The following is a 14,042-nucleotide window of genomic DNA, read 5'->3' on the forward strand; positions in this document are numbered from 1 at the left end:
CACACAGGAAGCACTGCACCTTTTTCTCTCTACAGAGGGAATGCCTCCACGCTCCAGCCATCACACCTGCCTTTAAGCATTATTCAAAGAGTTTCAAATCACAGCCCGACAGATACACACCCACACACTCTCTGGTCGACATGCGCACACTCTCGCACACATCTGTCTGCATCACTGTAGCTGTCACTCATCCTGTCACAGTTATCAAGGAGCGCTTCACTCATGCGCTAAATAGAACGTGTGAAGACCTGGATCAGGATTAGTTAGACTATTTCGAGTCTAGAGGTTCTGTTGACTACTTTGTTGCGGCAAAAAAGTCCTCAGTCTCCATTATTAGCCTGTGTAACTCTTTCAAAAGAGGGAATTCCACTGAGAGATGCCAAATCCAGTGTGTTTGTGTAATCTGTTTAAATTGGGCTCGAAACAAAGGTGTTGGTGTCAGCTCAGCTAGTGTCTCATCTGAATGAGGACCCTTGTCTCTATTGATCACTGTAGCTTGAACTAAAAGGCCCTGTGAAATTAAATGAAAGAGTTCTCTACAGGAATTCATTAAGTCTGTCTCCTTTTAACACTTCTCTGAGGGAATGAATGGTGCCTTTTGGACTCAAATCCTGTTTCAAAGCTCCTGGGAGAGTAACCAGGAGTTTTGGACGTCTGAGTGAGTGTCGTTTCTGAACCTCTGACATCATTATAGTGTTAAGGATTAGGGGTCAAAGACTTGTGCTTCAGGCAGTAGGAAAGCAAGTGGGGGGCTTTGCATTTCCTGTCACTGTAATTATATATTGATGTGCATATAAAAGGTCACAGGGTCATTTAAATGCTCTCAGACAATAATCAGAGGTTACTGATATGAAATCATCCTTCAGGTTCAGTGTTCTTTTAGCTTCTGGGCTTCGCTTTATTGCTTTTAATTTGTTCTCTCTTTGTTTGCTTTCTCAGCTCAGCAAAATCACATGCCATTACTCTTTATTGATCCCAGTTTGTTCTTTGATCACTTTCTGTGTGCCTATTACCCAGAGTACCTCAGAATGACCTGCATGACCTCGCTAACAAAACTGGGCTGGATTCCATTCTTCACTTCTCCGTAACTCTGTTAATTTGCAGTGCAGCAAAAAGACTTTGAATATGTGTGTTTGTGTGAAGGAGAAGGAATTTAGAGCAATCTTCATAGCAGTAGTCCTTAGGTTGATACCTGATTGCAAGGCATTACGGGACTGGGATAATGGTGCTTCCTCACTACCCCAGTTTGATTTCTTGTTAAACTGATTAAACTAGGCTGTATGTAATGTCCTGTAGTGTAGTAAGATCCATTTGTAGAATGTTTTTCATTGACAGAGATGTTGATTTAAGCCACATTGAGCAATCAGAGCACATGGTTTTGTCCTTCCAGTGCATTTTTGTGAAGGAAGCAGATCAGTTAATTAAATTTGAGTTGACATGCTTCATGTGTGACAAAGACTGACAAGGTCTTGTTTCACATTACTAATTGTAAAGACAATGTGCTGTCCTTCAACACTAAGCTCAATTTGACGATTACAATAACAGTACATCTGATCACTTTATTTTATTAAATAGAAAAAAATAGTTTTAAGTAATAAAAATAAACCAATAGATGTGTATTATTTCTGTATTTTTACTTTTTTTTTCTTTTACATTCAAGAAATATAGTTGAGAATGGCTGTTTCATAAATATGTTTATTTACACTACCGTTCACTTGCACTACTGTCATTGTGACTTATTTGCACTACCGTTTCTGACTAATATATATATATATATATATAATATATATACAGCTATGGAAAAAATTGAGAGACCACTCCAAGTTCAGAAATCAATGTTAAGTGGTCTCTTAATTTTTTCCATAGCTGTGTGTGTATATATATATATATATATAATATATATATATATATGTGTATATGTATATATATATATATATATATATATATATATATATATATATATATATATATATATATATATATATATATATATATATATATATATATATATATATATATATAATATATATATGCCATTTTATATATGTGTATTTTTTTTTTTTCTTCTTTAACTTTATTAATATCATATGTTTTTTGCACTACCATTAAGCACAAGCGCCACATACTGTCAGGGAGTGAATTTGCACTTTCCCTCGGCGCATCACCGGTGAAAATCGCTTTTGTGTGAACACAAAAAACGTCTCGAAAAACGCTGACGATAAACACGTGCGATATTCGTCCCAGTGTGTACAGGCCTTAAGGGTCTTGCCTAACAAAACGATCTGTCATTTAAAAAAAAAAAAAGCAGCACAACTATTTTCAACATTGAAAATAATGAGAAATATTTGTGACATTTGTATCATGTGACACTGAAGACTGGATTAATGATGCTGAAGATTCAGCTTTGCCTATAAATTACAATTTAAAATAAATTAAAAATAGATAAATAGATAATAAATGAAGAAATTGTAATATTTCACAATATTGCTGTTTTTAGCCAGCATAAGATACTTCATCCAAAACCATCTTACTGACCCTAAACCTTTGAACGGTAGTGATACATTACAGTGTGACTAATCATTTCTAAATTGCAATAATCTCCATAAACCTAATGCTGCCTTCACATGCTCACAGAATTATTGTAAATACGAGTTTCCTATAAAATTGCACAGAAACACATTTATGTTGTCAGTGTAAAAACACAAAATATAACATGAATAAGAGTATCTCTGTCCAGACCGTAATTTGTGCTGCAGCACATTTTGTTCTTTATAGATCGAACATGACTTTGAGAGAAGAGTTTCAGAGCAGAGGCATAAGTGAATTTCTTCCATTGATGGGATCAGATTTCTAATTCCAAAGACACTTGCTGGCTTAAGTGTGTGTTCTAGCATCAGTGTAATGAGAAGCGGGCATGATACAGCAAGAAAGCTACTCTGTGCCTAATGTGCTGTATAATAAATGCACACAATAATGCAAAGTTTTTTTCAGGCCTCATTAGTCTGTTTGCCAGCGACTTTGTGTTGAGGTGCTGGCTGCAATCATTGTGTCCTTCAGCAAGGTCAATCATCATGCTGAAAGCTCTTTCAGGCTCCAGATTGTCCAGTTTGCACCCCTCTTGTCCCTCCAGTGCTTCATTTTTGCTTTTCCTTCTTCTGTTTTGTCCTCCATTATTTATCTGAGCCTCCACTAGCTCTGTTTCTCATTCTGTCTCTCTTTCTTTTTTCCTCTGTATTTCTCACCTCACCTCACTCTCTGTGCTGCAGATGCAGTTCCCATAGCAACTAGACGATCCATGTCTGTCTGATATTTAGTCCATTAGTTGGCCTGCCGGTTTAGAATACTAATGAGTAAAAGAGAGAGAGAGAGAGAGCAATGCTTCTCTAAATAGCTCCATTTGCCTATCCTTCCAAGGTAAAGGCTGCTATGAATTGCCTGTTGCAGTGATTATACTGGAATTCGTATGTAAATGAGTCGCTTACAGTAGCCTGCTGAGGGAAAACTCATTTCACCCCATCCAAGCGGGAAAAAAAAAAAAAAAAAAAAAAGGGAATTTGCAATCTCCAATGTACATACATATACACTTCAATGGTAAAGTCTCCTCTGCATTTGTTTTTTAGTCAACAGTTTGAAGTTTTAAGGCAGGTGGAACCTTTTATGCTACACTATTGACTCAAAATAGACCTCTATATTTTTTTATAGTGTATTTACACTACCATTCAAAAGTTTGGAGTCAGTACAAATTTTTATATTTTAAAAGAAGTCTGCATTTATTTTATCAAAATACAGTAAAAACAGTATCACTCTGTAATATAATTACAATTTAAAATAACTGTTTCCTATTTTATTATATTTTAAAATGTAATTTATTCCTGTCATGTTAGAGCTGAATTTTCAGCATAATTTCTCCAGTCTTCAGTGTCACATGACCCTACAGAAATCATTCTAATATGCTGATTTGGACATTTCTTATTATTATCAATGTTGAAAATAGTTGTTCTGCTTAATATTTTTGTGAAATCCATGACACTTTTTTCAGGATTTTTTTGATGAACAGAAATTTCATAGGAACTGCATTTATTTGAAATAGAAATGTTTTGTAAAATAAATGTGTCTTTACTATGAATTTACATTATAAATGTGTCACTTTTGATCAATTTAATGCATCCTTGCTGAAGAAAAGTATTTTATACACACACACACACACGTTTGTTTTTGTGAATTGTGGGGACTTTCCATAGGCCGCAATGCATTTTATACTGTACAAACCGTACTTTCTATCCCCCTACCCTACCCCTAACTCTAAACCTAACATCACAGGACTTTATTTTCTCACAAAAACATCATTTAGTATTTTTATTAATTAATTTACATTGTGGGGACCGGTGGCTGGTCCCCACGATGTAGGTGAACTCAGGTTTATATTACATCGTGGGGACATTTGGTCCCCACAATTTAATATAAACAAAAGCACACACACACACACACACACACACACACACACACACACACACACACACACACACACACACACACACACACACACACACACACACACACACACACACACACACACACACACACACACACACACACACACACACACACACACACACACACACACACACACTATATTGAATATAACACCTTTTTGAATTATATAGTGTATATTAATATACTATGTGTACAATATTACAGTAACCAGAACATGTTGTGTATCTTTAATTTATTATTACTATTTTTTGTCTATTATCATTACGGTAAAGTTGTAGCAACCGCTATTGCGCTCCTGTGTCCCATCCAGCACTTCACCATCCAGTCCAGTAGGTGGTGCAACTACAACTCCAGACCATAAAAAAATTGGACACTAAACACTGTCAGGCACAACATATCAATCAATCAGAACAATTAATTAACACACATGCTGTATTACCAGCTCCATGAATGGACAAAGCACTCAAAAACACAATGAGGAAACTTCACCACTATGGACAGTGCTTCAGAATAAATCTGTGGTTTTTAGAGTACACATTCAATATCACATTCATCTCATTTTATTTTTGTACTGCCATCTACTTTAAACTTTTAAACTGCTGTTTCTCTGTCAGATTAGCTTTGTGTCATCAAATGAGCTGGATGTGTTTGTGTGTTTAGTCATCCTGAACTGAACTGATGGAGAGAAAGGCTTAGCTGACGAACAGGTTGGGGGTTTTAAATGGATGTTGGAGTGTTAATGGATGGATATGATATTGTGCTAGTGTGCGTTTGAATTGGAGTGGATGAATCTGACCTACTTTCTCCTGTGCTAGCTCTGCATTGCTGCGTCTCGTTCTCTCTCACACCGCTCCACCCCCACTGCCCTTGTGTCTTACATTCTTTCACTCTCTGTGTTCCAACCAGCCAGAGATGTGATTATGGGAGGATGCTTAGTTGGCTCATGTACGACCCCCCTCCTCTCCCTTCTTTTCGTCTGTGATTCTCACCTGCTCTGCTTCTAATGTCTCCACAGCCATTTTACCTCACCTCCTGTTCCTCTCATTTCATCTCCACTCACTAACTGAACATAATCAAATGCTAATACATTTACATTTGTGTTGCTATCTTTACCACCACTACCATAATTACAGTTTCTGTCTTTGTAATTGCTGCTACTATTATTGTTACTATAATACAATTAGACATTATTTCTATTTTTAAAGCTGCTATTATGACTATTTTGCTTCTATTACTGCTACAATATTATTCATTATTACAGTTATTAGTGTTATTTTTTTGGCTTTTGGTCTTTTGTATAGTATTATATTGTACGTTATAGTGTAGTATAGTCCATCCTTTTAAAAATTACACTTATTTAAGTTATATGAATTACTGTTTATTTTAATTCTACTTGATTTAAATCAGTTGAATTAAATTAGAATTTTCCTTCTTGATTGCTACCTTAATTAAAATGCAGGAATTAAACTGAATTTAAAAGCACACACAGTTTTGGACAAGACATATTGAAGGACTTGTTCCTTTTTTTAATGTGCTGTTTTAATGTAATGAAGATTTTCTGTTACATTTAGCCATACTAGTCATTTCAGATGATGCTAGAAGGAGAGAGCGTTTGATTGGATGAAAATCTGTGTAGTGCAGGATGTGTCATCAATACTTCAGTCGAGTTTTCCAAGTGGAGAAAGACTCAATTTTAAGTATATATCTGATGATTAATGTATACATTTGCTAGTTAATTTTGTAATGTGTTTCGTATTTTAGAAAGAAATTAATACTTTTATGCAGCGAGGATGCATTAAATTGATCAAAAGTAACAGTAAATACATTAATAATGTTATGAATGTTTTTTTCTTTCAACTTGAACTTTAAATTCATCATAAAATCCTAAAAAATGTATCACTCTTTCCACAAAAAAATAAATAAAATGAAACAACACAGCTAATAATAGCTAATAAATGTTTCTTGTTTTCACCAAATATTAGAATGATTTCTGAAGGATCATGTAACACTGCTGAAAATTTCACAAGAATAAATAACATTTTAAAATGTTTTTTTTTTTTGTTTGTTTGTTTGTTTAATTAAATTAAATAAATGCAGCCTTGGTGAGCATAAGCACTTCAAAAACATTTAACATATCTTACTGACTCCAAACTAGTCAAAGAAACAGCCTTTTTTAGTCAATGAGCAAAACAGTCCATCTCTCTTCTGTCCAGTCAACCTCTTTCTGTCAATCATTTTGCTGATATCAAGCTTGATTTTGGAGAAATGGTGTGGAGTTAGTAAAACATCCGAAATCACTCAAAGCACCTTCATCCTCAGTCAGCCTCTCATTCCCTCAGTCTATCCTCTCTTCCTTCACATCTCTATCATCTCATTAACCTAACTCTTTCACTTGTCACTTACACTGACCCTCTTGCAATGATCCACTGCTGAAGCTTTACTCTGTGCTTTAATGTTCAGACACTGATGAATGACAGTAAGAAGCTTTATGGGTAAATAGACATTATCTGGACGTTTGGTAAGTCATGCTTGGATCCAGCAACAGCCTCTTGCTGCAAATGAAGAGCTTGCAACCCACCATGCTCTGGGAAATCTGCATTAACACTATTGATTTCTTGCTATTAGGCCTTTATATCATGATATCAGCATGTCGATTTTTAAAAAGTGTCTCCCATTACCAGTCAGGATTATTTGAGTGACCAGAAATGGACCCAGACTGTTTTAGTGTATTGCTCCCCAAAAAATGTCATTTTGATTGTGTAGCTACCATGGGGATTCTTTCAGGAAGTGACATTGTCTCCTCAGTAGCCAGCAGGGCTCATAACAATGGGTGGCATATGTATAAAGTGTGCTGATTTTCATGGGGCATCTGTCCTATTGTATTGTGACTATTGAGGAACAGATTGTCTACTTTGAATCAGTTAATAATTTTCTTCAACCTTCCCAGAGATAGGGAGAGAAGTCTGGAAGATGTTCAGATTATTAGGTCCATACTGCACCCTACACACCTGCTGTTCATCAGATTCAGTTCTATTGATTCTAAACCTTCAGCACAGGTAATTTCCATCCCACTTTGATCTCTGTGAACTCTCAACAGGAAGTGTATCTGCACTCTATCAGCAAACTTATCGCCTAAATATTACTGATGCACATCAGCACCTGCCGCCTGATAATTTCACTTCCTGATAACTGGAACACAGGGGTCTGTCTTTTGTCAATGAGCAGATCTGCAGGTGTCCGTTAAGCTTGAAATCTTGCAGATATTCCATAGGAAGTATGTACAACTTCCTGATTTGATCTGATTAGAATCATGTTGATTAATATTAGGGTCATGTTTTACTCTTTGATGCATATTAAGAGCTTTTTTGTATCCAAAACTTCGATTGATTTGACCCTTGACCCTGATATATGTCTGGTTTCCTTGTCTTTTATTATATATTTAAATATAATAATATATGCATTATACATATAGTTTTTTATTACTTTTACCATTTTCAACTAAAAACATAAAACTTTTTGTGCATTTTAGCCGTTCACTTACACGACAACAGCGTTTTAAGGGCCTAAAATTTTTGAAAACGGGATTCAAAGTGCAAATTTTTAAGAATTATACTCTTATTGTCTCCATGTAAACAACAAAAACATAAATATTTGAAAAAGGTGATGTCATGTGAATGCATATTACGTGTTTAGTCTATAGGGATGTAGTGTTTCTTTACAAAGTGACAGCGCCAACTACTGGCCTGGCATGAACAATACAGTGTTTGAAGTATTTTCCGTGGATCCTTGTAGATGGGGATCATTTTGACAATGTTGTCGTCTGTACACAAAAACGCAAAGGAAAGGTTACCTGACACAACATTTTAACTGTTGTCCCTGTAGGTCTGGCCTCTCTGTCGTCCATTGTTTCCTCCCTGTCCTATACGTCAGCTCTCTCATTTTCACTTACTTGCTCATCCCTCTATCTCTTTTCCCCTCCTCACTCTCGTTACCCTCTTTCGCATTCATGCCTGCTGTTCTTTGAGAAGAGCCCCAGCTTTGATCAATATTTCTTCTTGCTAAGCCTTTTCTCCCCGTTCTTCTAAATGACCTACTTTGTAATCTCCTCCTTAACAGCTCTCTTTAAAATTGTGAAAAAGAGCAAAGGCAATGAAGCCCTGCCACTAATCTGATACATATTAGAAGCTAAAGCTCCTGCTTGTGTTTGATAAATAGTAGTTTTAGAGGGCGGGCTTTACTGCACAGTCAGATTTGAGGAATATGAATAATTATATTTCCTACAGTAATCTATCTACTTGGCTTATTCATCATCGGTGCTGGTGCTTCAATGAACATCATGTTCCTTTTGGTAGATTTCACACATTGAAAATCAACTAAATGCCAATGAAAATCAAATGTAGCAAAGCTTAATTGTTCGTTAATGAATCAATGAGGTATAATTTGACCGGATTTATTCTGTATTTTTTATTTAGGGATCATGGTGAAAAATTACTTCCATCATCACAACATGTGCTCTCTATTCTAATCCCTAGGACAAGGTTTAATAATAGCAACCTCAAAAAGGTGCTTCCAGCCTGAGAAAGTGTGTGTGTGAATGATAGAGAGAGAGCAAGGGTGAGAGACACGTGAAGTGTGTGATAGCACCATGTGAGGAAAGGCAGTGCGGTCTGATTGCTGGGGTGGGGTGGTATGAAGTGAAGGATGCTGGGATGCTGCCTCTCTTCTCTCAAGTGCACGGCAAGCATAATACTTTTTAGTTTTTTTTTTTTTTTTGAGGATGTAAAGACGGATTAGCCCAAGGGCATATCTGCTATTTTGGTAGGTGGGGCGTGACTATGTTGCAGACACACATTCATTCTTCTCTCCTCCCATTTTCCCTCTCTCCTCGACCCACTAAATCTACAGTACTACAGCCAAAATTGCTTTTGCAGGTAAATACAGATGCAGAAAAGTGATCATAAGACACTGTTTAAGAGCTTTCTGAATCTCAGTTGCATCTGCTGTTGTGGCAGTAGGAGAGAAAGTGTCAGTTATAATTCAATGATGGTAATTTTAATATAAAGTGGTCCCAAAGTATTTGGAGACACTATGTCATACTTTAAACCTGATGAATTTTGTTGGTTTCCCAATGTAAAACTAATATAAATAAATAATTTTAAAAATAAAAATAAAATGTATTTAAAAAAAAAAAGAAGTAAAATAAAAATAAAAACTTTCTAAACAAAACACTTACTAAATATGTACACTACCATTCAAAAGTTTGTGGTCAGTAAGATTTTTTAATGTTTTAAAAGAAGTATCTGCTCACCAAGCCTGCATTTATTTGATTAAAAATACAAACAAAAACAGTAATATTGTGAAATATTATTCCAATTTAAAACAGCCGTTTTCTATGTCAATAGAAAAAAATTGTAATTTATTCCTGTGATCAAAGCTAAATTTTCAGCATCATTACTCCAGTCTTCAGTGTCACATGATCCTTCAGAAATCAATCTAATATGATGATTTGATGCTCAAGAAACATTCATTATTATTCTCAATGTTGAAAACAGTTATTTACATTTTTATTTCATGATGCTTTGATGAATAGAAAGTTCAAAAGAACAGCATTTATTTAAAATAGAATATTTTCTAACATTATAATTTTCTTTACTGTAACTTTTGATCAGTTTAACTCGTCCTTGATGAATAAAAGTATTGATTAATTTTATTTCTGTCCCCCAAAAATAAAATTAATATTCTTACTGACCCCAAACTTTTGAACGGTAGTGTTTAATGTTACAAAAGATTTAAATTTCAGACAAATGCTGTTCTTTTGAACTTTCTATTCATCATAGCATCATGAAATAAAAATGTAAATAACTGTTTTCAACATTGATAATAATCATAAATGTTTCTTGAGCATCAAATTATCATCAAATTAGATTGATTTCTGAAGGATCATGTGACACTGAAGACTGGAGTAATGATGCTGAAAATTCAGCTTTGATCACAGGAATAAATTACACTTTACTGTATATTGACATAGAAAACAGCTGTTTTAAATTTGAATAATATTTCACAATATTACTGTTTTTGTTTGTATTTTTAATCAAATAAATGCAGGCTTGGTAAGCAGAAGATACTTCTTTTAAAACATTAAAAAATGTTACTGACCCCAAACTTATAATAAATAGACAATTATATATAATATAATATAATATAATATAATATAATATAATATAATATAATATAATATAATATAATATAATATAATATAATATAATATAATATAATATAATATAATATAATATAATATAATATAATATAATATAATATAATTTTTTTATTTTTTTTATTATTATTATTATTATTATTATTATTATTATTATCTGTTAAATTATTGAATTTTAAATCTTGGGGTTTACTTCAAGAAAATATTTTGTCGAAGGGGTTTGGTTGACCAAATATATCTGCAAACACATGATGGCACATGGCATATGTGCATGTTTACATGCATACATAGCATAATTTAATAATATATTAATTTATATAAAATGTATACATAAAGTTTCTTTAAAATGATGTACTGTAAATATCATTTTTAAGTACAACAAACTTATTTTTTGGTGAAATACTTTCTTGCAAAGCATGCTTGGGAAGTCGTTTTTTAAAATAAATGCTACTTGGTTTGATATAGTGTGTGATTTTAGTGTCAAAAATACTTGTTGGTATCATTTTGTGTCTGTAGAAACCAGACACGGTCAGAAACTGTCTTTCATGCTTTGGGACTGAAAATTTCCCCCAACTGAAAAATCACAGAATAATGTGTGAATGAGAAGAGCTATATATACAGACACAGTCATGATGCTGTCTGCCAATAGACAACTGGACTTGAGTGGTACTTAGCAGTTACCTCTGCATCTCCTAAGAGTGCTCACTTCCCCTCCCCCTTTACCTTCCCTTAACACTCCTTCTATTCTGGGTAGCAGAGCAGGCCTCAAAGGTGGTGAGTCAGTTGGCGTGAAGGGCACAGGCACAGGGGAGAGGAGGGCTGGAAAGAATTGATTTTCCAGTGGGCCATGCAGAGCTGTCTGCTCGACCAGCACTGTGTGAGAGATTCTGGCTCACAGAGAGACGCACAGTATGGGGAAATCTACAGTTTTCATGCCGTTTCCTGCTGCTACAATCAAAACTCCACTACACCTCAAGCAATTCATCGACTAACCTTTCATTCTTGCCTCAACAGGAAGCTGAAGGAATTGTATACTTTATACCATGTACACTGAGTAAAAGCAGAGTTTATAAACCCTTGAAAATGATTGTGAATGATAGGAGAGATTGATGCTGGTTTAGACAGTCTGTTGGCTGACTGGAGCAGCCAACAGACATAATGGGGTTCATTGGGTTGCCATAGAAACGTCTGGTGGAGCATCCTGCTGGTACAGTAACTTATGGAGAGTTTATCATCTGCAGGATTTCTTACATAAACTGCCTGGTAAAGGTCACTCCTCTGAATCAGACTTCTAATTTAGAAGATGATTGAGTTGTGGTTCTACTATAATAAACACAAAGATAAAACCTTCAGTAATGTTTACAACTGAGTTTGAGGAAGTTATTGTTAAAGAATTCTTCATATGAGCTTATTTAAGGAATATTCTAGGTTCAGTATATGTTAAGCTCAATGCTTGACAGAATTTATTTAGACTCTTCTCTCATTTTAAAAAAACAAACAAACCGTTAAACACCTACACTAAAGAAGTAAATGGGGCCAGTTTTAGAGGATTTAAATGCAGAAATGTGCCATTTATAATTTTTATTTAGTAAAAACATTTACTGTACACTAATTCTAATGTTAAAGGAGACATAACATAAAAATTGGACTTTTTCCGCGTTTAAGTGCTATAATCGGGTCCACGGTGCATCTAGCCACCCAGAAAATGTCAAAAAGGACAACCCAGTAACTTCGTTTTGGAAAGCCTTTCTCTGCAAGCATGTGAAAAAAAGAGCCATTCAGATTTCATTCTCCTAGTGTCATAGGAATGGGACGTTACTGTAATATTACCAAAGACTATAGAATAACACAAGACATGTCACTCGTATTGTTTTGAATGGGAGAAAGTGTAACACGCAATATGGCGGAATAAGTCCCATCTTCTAAATAAGAGCCAATCACCGACTGGTAAAGACATCGCGTCACTTCAGCGGCCGTTAGAATCACCGGTTTCTATAGAAACAGTCAGACGCGCGCCTCCGAAGAGACGCGCGTTTAGGTCTGCGAATGCGCATTAGCTTGATCCAGCCTGAAAAATTGTTTTTTTTTGTCATGATTCGAGCTTTTAGAAACTAAATTTATGAGCCGGTTGTTGTTAGATTTCATTGGTGATTTCAAATATGAAATTTAATCGTAAGGTTGGCGAACAGTTTTGGAGAATTTTATGTTTCCCCATTCAAAGAGATTACATGGTGCCCAGGATGCCCAAGAGGCGTTTCAAAGATGGCCGCCGAGTTAAATGACTTGTCTTAAAGGGACTTTTATATTACCACCCCTTAACCTGCATGTTTCCACCCACGGCTCCGCCATTTTGTTTACGCAAGCAGCAATGGTGTCGGTGCACCAGTTTCCACTTCTTTAGAGAAGAGGAAGAGTTGTCGTAGAGTGTTGTTGCCATGCCATCATTTTACGCCGGACTGCTTCACAAACGATAGTCAGTTCAACGCTGGATTTGCACAAAAGATTAACATGACGGCACATGCTAGTCGATAAGCTGAATCAACTCCACAGCAACTACATTAATTTATCCACTAACCATTCAGAAACATCCAGTTGCAGTCTAAAAGTTGTAACTTCTTCCTGAGTCTCTCCATCAGTGTCCGACTCTGGTTTAAACAATACTCTGAACTCCATTACTGACAATCGTCATTGTGGCTGCGTGAGATTCTCCAGCTTTGTTGTTGTCGAGCAACTTCAGACACATTCTGGAAACACCAGAGACTTATATCAAAGTCCCTTTAAGACAAGTCATTTCACTCGGCGGCCATCTTTGAAACGCCTCTCGGGCATCCTGGGCATCATGCAGCTCCTATCTCTTTGAATGGGGAAACATCAAATTCTCCAAAACTGTTCAACAACCTTACGATTAAATTTCATATTTGAAATCACCAATCAAATCAAACAACAACTGTCTCATAATTTGTTTTCCAAATGCTCGAATCATGACAAAAAACCCCGGTATTTTTCAGGCTGGATCAAGCTAATGCGCATGCGCAGACGTAAATGCGAGTCTCCTATGCCTCATTTCGGAGTCGCGCGTCTGACTGTTTCTATAGAAACCGGTGCTTCTAACGGCCGCTGCAGTGACGCGATGACTTTACCAGTCGGTGATTGGCTCTTATTTTTTAGAAGGCGGGACTTATTCTGCCATATTGCACGTTACACTTTCTCCCATTCAAAACAATACGAGTGACATGTCTTGTGTTATTCTATAGTCTTTGCTTATATTACATCTTGTGAAAAGGGGCATAATAGATGTCTTTAAAACTTGTGTACTATTTGATCCATTGTAATT

The 14,042-nt window shown here is 35.6% G+C and overlaps 1 protein-coding gene across 2 annotated transcripts in view; it reads left to right on the forward strand.

Annotated features, from left to right (window-relative positions):
* Positions 1-14,042, forward strand: part of myo1d (myosin 1D) — a 76,876-nt gene that overhangs the window by 59,624 nt on the left and 3,210 nt on the right. The window lies entirely within an intron of this gene.

Source organism: Chanodichthys erythropterus, chromosome 19 (assembly GCF_024489055.1).
Source record: "Chanodichthys erythropterus isolate Z2021 chromosome 19, ASM2448905v1, whole genome shotgun sequence".
NCBI lineage: Eukaryota > Metazoa > Chordata > Actinopteri > Cypriniformes > Xenocyprididae > Chanodichthys > Chanodichthys erythropterus.